A 13,345-nucleotide genomic window follows, 5' to 3' on the forward strand; every position below is an offset into this window, starting at 1 on the left:
GCTTAGCCTCAGCCGCAGATGATGGCAACCAGTACTAGGGGTAGGGTTGGGGGTGGAGAGAAGTGATGGTTTTGAGTAATATTTTGAAGGTAGAATTACCAGGTCTTTTTGAAGTGCAAGATGTATGTCACTGAGAGAAAACATGCCTTCAAGATGATCCCCAAGTTTTGAGAAGGAGGAGACTGGAGGAAGAAAAGTATTGGCAGAGGAAGGCCAAATGTTTGGTTTCTTTTGAATGTGGTGTGTTGGAAAGAGAGAAAACCAGTGCTCAAATCCCATCATTCATTGCCAGTTACCAGCCGTGTGTGACCTTGGGAATGTTACCATTTTACAAATAAGAAAATAAGGATAGAGGTTAAGAAACATAAACTCAGCATTTTGAACTTAAAATCCATGGAGGTAACATGACTTAGTAGAAGGACCATGGGCTGTGGAGACAGATGCTCAGTTATATTGCTTCCTTATTGGGTGACCTTGACAAAGTCACTTAAATTCTTAGAACCTCGACCTTCTCATGCAAAAAAAAAAAAAAAAAAAAACTTGTCATAGGGATTAAAAATGATAACTTTTTATAAAACACCTAGAAAGGTGTCTGGCATAATAAGTGTATGCATGCTCTCATAAAGACAGCATATAAATATAAAATTGCTCCAAGTGGTTTTCAGTTGAAACTGGGTGTTCGATTTGTGTAGCGATCAGATCATTTAGTCCTATATTTTTATACCAAAACTCAGAAAGAGAGGAGGCTGAAAGGCAAATCCAGGCCACTTTGCCTGGACCACTATATTCATGTAATGACCCTTGTTCTCCCTTGGTCTGAATGCTCAGACTGAGGTGAGTCTCTAGAGGACGTTGAACTTGGACTTTGTGAATCATTGCTTAACGTGTTCTGTTTTGCACTTTTCTAGAAGGTAAACGTGACCTCCTGGGAAGGTGATTATCACGCTCTAATAGTGAGATCTGAATCCAACTTCAACAGATGTCATCACTTTTTAGATTTTTCATTTATAGAAACTCCACCCAGCCTCTTGGCATCTGGGAACATTTATTCATTGTGCTGCACGGAAGTGGTCTGAGCCTAAAGCAAGAATACTACTTTCAGAGAAAAACGACTGAATAATTAACAAGGGTACCTTCTCAAAGGTGAAATTTGGCCAAGGTATTAACATTGGTACTCAGAAAAATGCCTAAGGTATATCATGGATATTTGATGAAAGTACTTGGTCACCACTGTGATTTTAAAATTCATTCAGTGACCTGGAAATTCTGAGGGTTTCTAAAAACGATTTTTTTTTTGGTCACCTCAGGGTGTGTTGGATTGTACATAATGGATTCCCTCTATAGAATTACCTACAGGCAATGTCCTCCATTAACAGGGGAAGTGGAGCTGGACTCTGAGTTAGCTGGACATATATTTGGAGCTTGGTGAGAGAGCCTGTCCCCTTGGCACTTCAAGAAGTTGAGGGGATAGTATATAGCTTAGATTGAAATTTTCAGAAGCTCAACACAAGGAAGGCGGCGTGGTGGGAATTTGCCTGTCTGGTGTGTAATTTGATCCGACTGGGAAACAGGGGTTTGCCTTTAACAGAGTTTTGTCTCTATCAGATTACTATAATGAGTTCCCTCAACATCTCCTTAGGCATCATTCTTGCACCTGTTGATGGCGGGGGTTGAGTTTTCAATAGACCATGCACCACTTCTACGTCTCATTTCTGGTGTTGGGTTTCAGCAATTCTCACGCAGAAACACTGACATTCTATACCCATAACTATGCATTGTTACTGGAGGAGCGAGACACAAGGAGCAGAAAACTGTTTGCTCTTAGTTATTTTAATTTTTTTAGAAGAGTAGCTGAACAAATTGAGAGAAATGGGAAGGAAACGAAACTGTACTGAAGAGAAATGCTGTTCTTTTATCCTTTGGACTTATTTTTTTGTACAAGTGGATCATCCGTAGGTTGGAATAATTATGAAACTTGGAATTTATCCAGCTCTGTAGTGGGTAATTACAAAATTGCTTTGTTTAATTATGCGGTATTTTATAGGAGGGCATTTTTAACCTTTGTCACTAGCGCCAAATGGAAGGAGACACAGCTCTTCATAATAAGTATCATAATTCTAACTGCATCTAAGGTTTATTTAGAAGCGATTCATTTTTAAAGACACGCTCTAATTTGTGTAATTTTTTTAGTAGGTAAAAACCGCTGAAGTGAATTGGTTTGTGGTAACAAAAGTAAAACAAGAATAACTGCTTGTTAATAGTCTTCTCCACTACTCAAATATCCTAAGTCTGTCTCTGGTGAACAGACACTGCGGGTTCGTTTCTGAAACATGAAGCAAAGCTTATATAATCAAGTGGCTCATTAGAGAAGATCAGAGGATTTCAAAGTACACTTTAAAGACTAGAACTAATGTCCTGTATTTAAAGAGGAAATCAAAGTTGACACCATGTCCGGAAGATCCTTTGCAAAACATCAGCCTTCTGTGTTATTATCAGAAGTGACTTTCGCTGACCTTCACTGTAAATCTATGTAGGTACTAATGACAGGTTAAACAGTTAAACCACCACATTTATTCATTCAACATGATTATTGAGTGACTTACGTGCAAGGCAATATAAATCTAATGCTGCCTATAGTATCTTTTTCGATTCTTTTGTCTTTATAATGCAACTACTAAGGTAGCACTCTCAAAAAAAAGAGTCATAATACCTTGTATGTTATGTCTTGGGGGTGGGGTAGTTTAAAAGAATTAATAGAAGTAGAAAATATATCAACATTTATAAAAGTTTAAAAATATGAATTTAACTCAGTTCATACATTTTTGAATGCTTCATACATAAGGTACAGGGCTCAACAGAGTGGGTTCTACTGTGAAGAATAAGACATGGTCTCTGTCCTTGAAAAGCCTTTGGACCAATGGGCGAGAGAATATATGCAGGTGGATGACATTGCTGGAGCTGTAAGAAAGGGGCAGACAGGTGCTCCATGGACACAGAGGTGAGGCATTCCTCTGTTCAGGGGCTTCAGGAAGGAGTTGGAGTCAGACCTTGATGAGTAGGTTTAGAAGCACGTATATGAAGGAAGAGCCTTTTCCCCGGGCAACACCGTGGACGAAAGCTGGAGGTTGGGGTAGTGTGATGAGTGTTTACTGAACAGAAAGCATTTCAGTTTAGCTGGTGCTCAGTGATGCCTGAGGGGCATCACTGCATCAGCGGAGGACGAGTAGAGCAATGAGACGGGAAGTTTAAATGAGCTGAAGGTGTGTTATTATAGGTATTGGCTCACACGCTTATGGGGGCTGAGGAGTCCCACGACGTGCCGTCTGCAAACTGGAGAATGAGGAAAGCTGGTGGTGTGAGTCCCACTCCTAGTCTGCCCGGGAAGCCTGAGAACCAGCAGCACCCATGTCCAAGGGCAGCAGAGGATAGATGTCTTGGCTCAAACAGAGCAAATTCACCCTCTCTCCGCCCTTTTGTTCTATTCGGGTCCTCAACGAATTGGGTGATGCCCACCCGTACTGATGTGGATAATCTTTCCTCAGTTTACTGATTCAAATGTTCATCTTTTCCAGAAACACCCAGAAATAATGTTTCACCAGCTATCTGGGTATCCCTTAGTGCAGTCGAGTTGACCCATAAAATTAACCATCGCAGAAAGTAAAGACCCGCGTTTACAGTTCTGCTTATGAGCCTTGTGAATCTGGATGTCACTTACCACTCAGAATCTTAGTTTTCTCATTTCTAAAAGGATATCAAATTAATTTCGGTCTGCATTGTCAGAATAAATAGCTTACACCACAAAGACAAACCTGGAAATCTCAGTGATTTAAAGCAATGAAAATCAAGTGTCTCCTGACATCCCAGTCCGTTTGGTTTTGGGTGGTGGTGGTGAGGCAGTGTGGGGTAGGGGATGACTTTCAGGCACTCCATCCTGGGATGCCGTCATCCTTAACGTATGACCCCCAAGTTTGCCACAGAAGGGAAGAGAGAGGAAGGGAGTGTGGGAGATCTCTTAGGGACCAGGCCTATACAAAACCCAAATCTGTTCACATTCCATTGGCCAGAACTAGTCACATAGCTCCACCTAGATATCTGGAGCTTAGAAATCAAGCCTTTGGTGTGCCAAAGGGGAAAAATGAAATGTTTTTGGGGAACACACAACAGTGCTCTGTGAATCTCCATTGTTGTCATGGAGTTAGTATATGTGAAAAGGCTCGGGTAATGTATATGAAATGCTATATGCAAAAGGGCTGGTGTCATGTAAATCACTCCTTGATATGTTCGTTTTTTAAGACTGCAAAGATAGATTGGGGCCAAGATAGTGAGGTCCCTAAATTCTTGTCAGTTAAGGAATTTATAGTTTACTCCATGGATTATGGGGTGGAACTAAAAGCTTTTGAAGAGGGGGGTTACTTAAACAAATTTGTGCATTAGGAAGATTGAACAGCTGTCTTTCGGCTGGAGATTTTGGGAAACCTGTAGACAGTAGTCTTTTTCAGTTGTTGAGGAGCTATAGGGCCTGGACTAGGGCAGAGTAGAGGTAACGTAAGGGGAGGGAGAAGCCTGCCAGTGGACTATGGTATTTTATTAGTCTTTGTACGTGCGGTGTCTTCCACAGAACCTGTGCTGTAATATATGTTAAATAAACATTTCTGAATGAATCAATGAAGACTCGAATGGATGAGATAACGAATTTCATTCTATAGAACGGTTAGTTTTGTATATGACTGTCTTCTCATATAGATAATAAATTCATTGACGTTGGGAATCCTTTGTTTTTATCTTTCTGTAGGAAAGGTCTTGATGTGAGTCTAATAAGCACTAATAATTAAGGGATGTGTGTGGCAGTGCATCCTCATACGTGAAATTGATGAAGAGACTTTGCAGCTGAGGATTATCCTGGCTACACCAAGACTAACAAAGAAATGAAGGAACAAAGCCCATGAACCCAGGAGACGTGGAAGTTACTCAGACATAAGGACAGGTAAGTCACCTGTGTGGTTTCAAATCTTTTACTGATTTCACCATAAATTTCTGACCTCTGCATGACATTTAAAATGACAAAATATTACTTTGCTAAAATCCAGAGGATTTATGAAATAATCACTACTTGCTATAAGAAGCCCAAAGAGCCCAAATAAATAAATATTGTAAAACTCTGTCAAATAGATTACTAAAGAAAAACTATAATGACAAACGTGTTTGCTTTTCAATTTAAATGAAACATCTGTATAAGCAGAATATTGTCTATGTTTACTACATTGTTTTGTTTAAGTCTCATTTTTTATATAATCCTCAGGATTTCAGTAATTTCATCATTGCTTCTGACGAACCATTTAAACATTTCTTTTACATTTCTCTGTTTTTCTAGTGAACTTTTATATACATTTGAATTAACTGGATTGGTGATAGAGCAGTTCATAGAAATCAACAAATGTACTTAAAATTGTAAGATATAGTTATTGTATCAATTTCAAGGTGAAAAATTTATTTATGGATTCAATAAATATTGATTGGAGGTCTTCCATATGATAGTTCTATGCTAGGGGTGAGGGATTCAGGGGTGACTTTACAGACAGAAGAAAGCCAGCAAATTGAATCTTTGCTCCTCAATAGATTGAAGCTGATGATGACAGAATCTTCCAAATATTTTTGGTCAAGAGAGCTTTTCAATGTGGGAAATATCAATTTTCCCTACAACTTTAAGGAAATGATATTTACCTTTATATTGTAGTGTGTGCTTGGAACAATGATTAATCCATTATTTCAGCTGTAAAATGTCTAAAAATCAGAGGGCTATCAACTTTGTCACAATAGAGGGCTATCTACTTGGTTTTCTAATCCTCTTAGTTTTAGAGTTGAAAGAACTTGCATAGGTGTTTTCAAAACGTATGTATATGATACATATGCACACATATAATACACACAGTATTTTATATATATTGTATATTTTTCACATTAAAATAATGTAAGTATACTATGCTCTATTTTCAACGACCTAGAAACTCTAAGTGCATTCTTTGGCAAAGTATATAGCGTCTGAATTGTACAGGGTAGATCACAACTTGCTGTGTTTGGTTGTGATATATTGACATATACTATATATATTTAGTACTATGTGAATTGATCTTGGAACGGGTTAGTTAACTAGAGCGATTAATAGAATGATTTGTTAATTTGTAGGTCATTAGAGCAGAGAACAGATGCACATCAGCCTTTATGAAATTTTAATTTTTTTAGGTCATGAGGGTTTAGGACCACAGAATCCTAACCCCATGGACACATTTTAAAAGCAAATTTGACCAAAGATTAATTTTATTCAATTATAATTTTTTTGTGTTTGCTTATAAGGCTATAGTGATTTTAAAATGGATTAGACAAACATTACTCGTATCAGCAGGAACAGAAAAATCATTCTGGGAAATGTTTAATTGGGGTTCCCTAAAGAAAGGACATCTGATCAGATTAGCTTGGGCTAGGCTGCGTGCTAAGTCTTCCCTTTGGTAATTCAAAATATGTATTGCCGTGTTAAAGTATTGGGGATGCTTCAGTGGAAAAAAAAAAACCTATTGAACTTTGCTTGCAGTTAACGAACTCACTTAATTGTGCAAGGAAAGTCTATTTTTCTTGGAACACCAATTAACACTACACAGAACAGTTTTTCTTTAACATCAGTTTGGGAAGTACTGTGTTAGCTAATTCAAAGACTATGCTTAATATTATTAAAAATTTTAACTTGAAATGAACCCTAAGCCCAAAGTGAACGCATTGATTTAGTTTCATGACTGTGTGTAAAACCCCTGATGATAATCTGGCCAACCTGCTCTACTTGAGTTTTCCTAAATGCGCTGTATGGTCATGCTTTCTTGCTTGTCCATGTGCCCTTCACTTTGTCTTCTAGAACGTCCTTGTGGTTAAATTACACGAAGCCTGCCTGTCTTAGCTCAAGTGGGTGTCAGGGCCCACAAAATAGTTCTCCGACCCCTTCTAAATGTCAAGAACTGTGAAGGTTCCTAGATTTTACCCTTTCAGGGTAACATTTCAGCCCAGTGCAGTGTCGTGGATGCTGGGAGAAGACACGACACTCCTGGGTAAGAGACAAAGGACTTTACTACTCCCTGCAGAGTAAGCAGCACGTGCTTCATGCCTGTGTCAGCTCCTTTTGTCCCCAAAGTCACAGGGGTGGCACAGAGCATCCTGGATGCTGCACATGGACCGGGTTTGCTTCACAGCTGAGGAACCCTGAGCTTAGGAAACCCCAATCTTTCATAATAAATGGGCTGTAAGGAAACTTGCCTGATTTTTGCCCAGGAGGGAGACAAGATTTTTATTATACTGCACAATGAGCATTTTTTAAACTTTTTATTTTATATTGGAGTATGGCCAATTAACAATGCTGTGATAGTTTCAGGTGAACAGCAAAGCGACCCAGCCACACATACACACGTATCCATTCTTCCCCGAACTCCCCTCCCACCCAGGCTGCCACATAACATTGAGCAGAATTCCCTGTGCTATACAGTAGGTCCTCGTTGGTTATCCGTTTGTCTAATATATTAGTGTGTACATGTCAATCTCAAACTCCCTAACTATCCCTTTCCCCCATCTTTCCCCCACTGGTAACCATAATTTTGTTTTCTATGTCTGTGGGTCTGTTTCCATTTTGTATGTAAGTTCATTTGTACCATTTCTTTTTAGATTCCGCATATAAGCGATATCATATGATATTTCTCTTTCTCTGGCTAACTTACTTCACTCAGTATGACAGTCTCTAGGTCCATCCATGTTGCTGCAAATGGCATTATTTCATTCTTTTTAATGGCTGAGTAATATTCCATCATATATATATATATATATATGTACCACATCTTTATCCATTCCTCTGTGGATGGACATTTAGGTGGCTTCCATGTCTTGGCTATTGTAAATAGTGCTGCAATGAACATTGGGGTGCATGTATCCTTTTGGACCATGTTTTCCTCCAGATGCATGCCCAGGAGTGGGATTGCAGGGTCATATGGTAGCTCTATTTTTAATTTTTTAAGGAACCTCCATACTGTTCTCCATAGTGGCTGCACCAATTTACATTCCCATGAACAGTGTAGGAGGGTTCCCTTCTCTTCACACCCTCTCCAGCATTTATTATTTGTAGATTTTTTGATGATGGCCATTTTTACTAGTGTGAGGTGATATCTCATTGTAGTTTTGGTTTGCATTTCTCCAATAATTAGCAACAGTGAACATCTTTCATGGGCAAAACATTTCTTCCCCATGTTCTAGCAGAAGAGACCATTTCTACCTTCCAAGGCTGTTAGCTGTACAAACATTCCTGAAAGAAGAAAAGGCTGTCAGCACCTCTATGCAGAAGATGTGCAGAAATGAGAAAGACCCAGGCAGTGTTGTCTCCCGGCACTAAAACCCATGTCACCAGTCGTGTGCTGTTCCTTGAATTCCTGTAACAAACTGTATGTTCTGTGATCACAGCACTTCTTGAATTGCTCTAAGCCTTGCTTGTCTGGAGAGGCTGTGTCCTTACTAACATATTTACCATATTCAGCTGGGTACCAGGTATAGAGTAGACATTTGGCAAAGTTTATGAGATATAGGCTTTAAATATTTTTTAATATCCTTTAAATATTCTCTGGATTGGTTTTCAAGTTTATTGCCCCAACTACCGTGGGAGGAGGGACAGAAGGTCTCAAATGGCTTTAATCACTGGGGGGAAGTTTTCCTTTAATAGGAAAGTGCTAGTGCTGCAGCAGCTTTGCAGCTAGCAGCTGCAGCAGATAGCTTAGCAATCAATGGCTGTGAAGATAGAGAAGGGCCAGAGCAACTGGAGTGCTGGTGGCCAAGCAACAAGAGTGTTGAGACGGTGGTGGCAATCAACCACACGTCAGGGACAGAGCCACAATCCCCAACAGCAGATGTGCAAGACTTTAGGCCATGCAGCATCTGGATAGGATTTTAAAAGATGTTTAGGAGGTTTCTGGTCACAAAAATGGAAAGGAGGAATAGAATAGCATGTGAGAAAGAAGAGAGACAGAAATGTATGTTGGGGGAGCACCCAAGTAATTATATATACTTTCAATGTATCATTACTTAATTGTATATACATATTTTAAGTAAATTTATATATATAAAGAGATGAAGAGTTGGGGGAGATTCGACCAGACTACTGGCCATCAGGTCAAGAATCCAGTGAAGGGTCATCTTGTGTTCCCCCAGTGACCCCAGAATGATCCCACCTTTGATCTGGACTCTCTCTTATCTCCACCCCCACCCTCAGTAAACACAGATCTACGATAACACTGGCTCATCGGTGATGGATTGAAAGCTGATCTATTTTGCCAGGTGGTTTTCCAAAGTAAACACTCTGCAGATTTCAAGAAACTTTTTTCTCTTTGTAAATGCTTCTTGAGGTAAATAGCTTCCAGAAATGGAGGTGGGGGAATGGCATTGATCAGAGAGGTGGGAATTGTTTTTCCTTTCAAGAGTTCTGGAGTGGTTATCATGTATTTGGCTTTTGTCCCATATCTTGCTTGAATGGCCATCGCCTTATCGACTCTTTGCTGGCATCATTTTCGTACATATTCAGGTGCCTCATTAAACATCTCTGGGTGGCTGACATCCTTTGTCAATACACACTTTTATTATTGAGTACCCACAGATAATTTGGTAATGTTTTAGGGGATTGGGTTTAGTACTGGAAATGCTCCCATGGTTTCCTTATCCAATCAAAGGAGAATAAGTGCAAGAATCATGAGAATGCGCTGGGAACGAGAGTTGGTTTATATGATTCTTCGTGTTGATTCTGGAATAATCAGTTGATTTAAGCAGACAATATGGGTCTTCATTGCCTGGAACTCAGTGCACTAGAAAAGAAACAGCATAGTGAGTGAGTGAGAGTGTGTGTGTGTGTTGGGGGGGGGGATTAGTCTGTTGGTTTGTCTTTTACCAATAGAGTACACTTAATAGAACTTCACTGTACTCATATGTTCTTATTTTCACTACCAAACATCCTTCCATTTTTGTTTTGTTCTCTTTATCTCAACTTAAATTAAGAGAAAGCAAGAGAGTTTGAGATAATGTTCAGTTAATGTCTACATCTTGAAACATATTTCACTTTCCTCTGGCTGTCTAATGATTAGGTTACAGTAATTACATTCAGGCGTTTCTGAGCCAGAGGTAGAAGTGAGCTGTGTGTTTAGTTGCAGCCTGTCTGTACTACTTTGCAGTCTTCTTCAATATATTCTAACTGCAGTCACTTTCGTCTAATGGTAAGTCACAGAAAACCAATAACATCCTCAAGAAAAGGGTTAATGACATTTCCTTCTCCTCTGGGGCCCTTAGATTTTGCTGAATCTCTTTCCAGGACTGGGGAAATCCTATTAATGTCAAAGTAAAAGCAGAATATGCTGCACCCGTCGGCACTCACCCTGTCTCTGGTCATGGGTGATGGCAAGTACCGTATTTCCTCCTAGAACTCAGCTGAGAAGCCTTTGAAATCTAGTCCCATCAAATCCTGGATTTGACCAAAGCAGGGATGTCCCTGTCAACGCTGCCCAGTGAATAATCAAATCCAACCTGCAATTGTTCAGGTTGCCAAACATTTCTGTGGTTGAGTCATGGGGAGATTTTCCCCCCTTTGAATTAAAATGGGGAGTAGGGGTGGGCAAATAAAGCCAGACAGAGAGACAGAGAGAGTGAGCGAGTGCAGGAATTCTTTACAAGTACAAATTTTATAGGTAAGATACCTCCCTCCATTCCTGCCAAGAAAACAAAAGGGCAATACCTGGACCAAGGAGGAGCTGTATCTTTCCAAAAGGCTTTGAGAATAAATAAAACATATACTTCACTCCATTCCTTTTCCTGTTTTATTAATTGCCTTGGAGCAATGCTTCTCAAACTTTTATGAGCACAGAAATTACCTGGGGATGTTGTTAAGCAGTAGCTTCTTGTTCACTAAGTCTGGGATGAGGCCTGAGATTGTGCATTTCTAACAAATCCTAGGTGATACTGATACCCTGGGCCACACTTGGAGTAAAAGCCAGAGCAGGAGTTCTCGAAGTGTGGTCTCTTGACCAGCAGCATCACCTAGAAACCTGTTAGAAATGGGAATTCTGGGGGCCCAGCCCAGACTGGCTACAGTGGGTAGAATGGCCCCCCCCCGCAAGATGTCTACCCTCTTAGCCAAGGATCCTGTGAATGTATTACATACAAAAGGAAGTTTGCAGATGTAATTAAGGTTTATGGACTTTTAAGATAGGGAGATGATTCTGGATTATCCAGGGGGCCCAGTCTAATCACAATGCATCCTTAAAAGTAGAGAACTTTCTCTGGCTGGAGTCAGAGAGATGCAGCAGAAGGGAAACTTAGAGAGAGTCAAAGCATGAGAGAGACTGGACTTGCTGGAAGGGGCCACACGGAAAGCATGGGAAGGAGTGCAGGCCGCCCCTACAAGCCAAGCTTGGACCTTGACTGAGAGGCAGCAAGGAAAGGGGGACCTCAGTCCTACAACCACAAGGAACTGAATTAGGCCAACAACCTGAATAAGAGCAGAAACCAATTCTTCCCCAGAGGCTCCAGGAAGGAAGACAACCCTGTCAGCACCTTTGATTTCAGCCCCAGGAGACTCTAAGCAGAGGACCCACTTGAGCTGTGCTGTATCTGAACTTCTGACCCACAGAACTGTGAGATAATGAAATTGTGTTTTGAAGCTACCCAGTTTGTGGTGATTTGTTATAGCAGCAGTAGGAAACTAACACATTGACTGAATCAGAAGCTCTGAGTGGGGGCCCACGATCTGCTTTAACAAGCTCTGCAGTCATTCTGAGGCAGGGTGTGGAAAGATCATTCTCTAGAACATGCACAGAGCCCAACATAAATGGGGTTCTGCCACGTAACAGCTGTTGCAGCACTGGCCAGTCTCGCTGACATCCCTAATCTTTCATTTTCTCCTTTGAAAAATGGGGTTAATAAAACAGTGTTGATGTGAGAACTTTGATCTGAATCTCTGGTAGAATATTTCACAGTTCTTATTATAGTAGGTCCTCAAATGTTAACTTCTTTCCTTCCTTCCATTTCCTCCCATGGACACACTAAATGCAAACAGTACTGATGATTCTGATGTCAGCTTTCTGAGGCTTAGGGCTTGGAACTTGACCTTGATTGTCATTGTGTAAATATGATCTGGAAAGGAAAAATAAAATCACAGGAAGGAGATGCAGGTCTAATTTATAAGCAATTGCCCTGCTCAGCTTCATTGCTACTCTTCAAAAAAGAGAACAATGAAGATGTTTCCCTTGTTTTCAGAAAAAACAATTCAGCACTATGTAAGTCTAGATATAGAACATTTGGTTCTAAACATGACCCTCTGATCATGGCACTAGAGTAAGTCAGTTCTGTACATCATGCCGTCTTTGTAGTGGGATCACAACTGCACAATATGTTTATATTCTGTACATTCTTAAGAACGCAATGTACTAATTCTAATTTGCTAGTCTGCCAGAGTGCTCTGATGCTCATTAATTTTAAAAGTTTCAAGTATATATATATATATTTTTCATTTGTGTCCACCCCTGAGCTGGAAATATTTGCTAATTCTTCCTCCTTTCTCCACTCTGCCTGGAGAGCTGCTTCCTTGGTTGATTACACATTCTTCTTCTCCGTGATCGCTACAGCCCTTTCTTTCTGACCATCCATCACTGTGTGATGAAATTTGTTGATTGGGTTTATTTTGCAAATGATGCAGTTTGCAAAGTTTCAGGTTCATAGTCATTTTCCATTGCTATCTAGATGAGACTAAAACTCTCAATCAATCAACACTTCTAGATTAATTTTTCCCTCTCTGTGAAATAAAAAAAAAGTGAATTAAGAGTTAAACTAGGCTTCCTGGCTTATGTATTTATTAATCAATCAACCTTCCACATAATACTAAATTAATGTTTATGGTACAATATCCACATACCTATTTCTGTGTCTGCCAGCTTGAAAACAGTGCTGTGCTGAAGCAAGATTCTATCTGCTGTGAACATTTTTATAATGAGCTGCAGCCCTGGAAACATTGAAACCCATTTAAAAAGTGACCTGAATAATTTCTCAGAGAAAATTAAATGGGGGAAAGATCATGAATAAGAAGTAAATATATATTTAAATAGCATCAAGATGGCATTATTCTTTACTGTGCAGCCTTTGGTTTTACTCACATAAAACTGCATCTGGGTAATTTGGGGAGGCATTGGGGGATTCCATGACTCCCTTTAAATATACGTAGAGCTCAAATCCCGGGTCCACATCACATTTCCTATTGTTATGTGTACTAAATGCTCTTAGTGCCCAGAGAATG

At 39.9% G+C, this 13,345-nt stretch overlaps 1 long non-coding RNA gene across 2 annotated transcripts in view; it reads left to right on the forward strand.

Annotated features, from left to right (window-relative positions):
* Positions 1-13,345, forward strand: part of LOC132352359 (uncharacterized) — a 99,901-nt gene that overhangs the window by 23,562 nt on the left and 62,994 nt on the right. For both annotated transcript variants that reach the window (XR_009498687.1, XR_009498688.1), the window contains exon 2: positions 4,793-4,984. This is a non-coding gene — a long non-coding RNA (uncharacterized LOC132352359). The remainder of the gene's footprint in view (positions 1-4,792; positions 4,985-13,345) is intronic.

Source organism: Balaenoptera ricei, chromosome 18 (assembly GCF_028023285.1).
Source record: "Balaenoptera ricei isolate mBalRic1 chromosome 18, mBalRic1.hap2, whole genome shotgun sequence".
Lineage (NCBI taxonomy): Eukaryota > Metazoa > Chordata > Mammalia > Artiodactyla > Balaenopteridae > Balaenoptera > Balaenoptera ricei.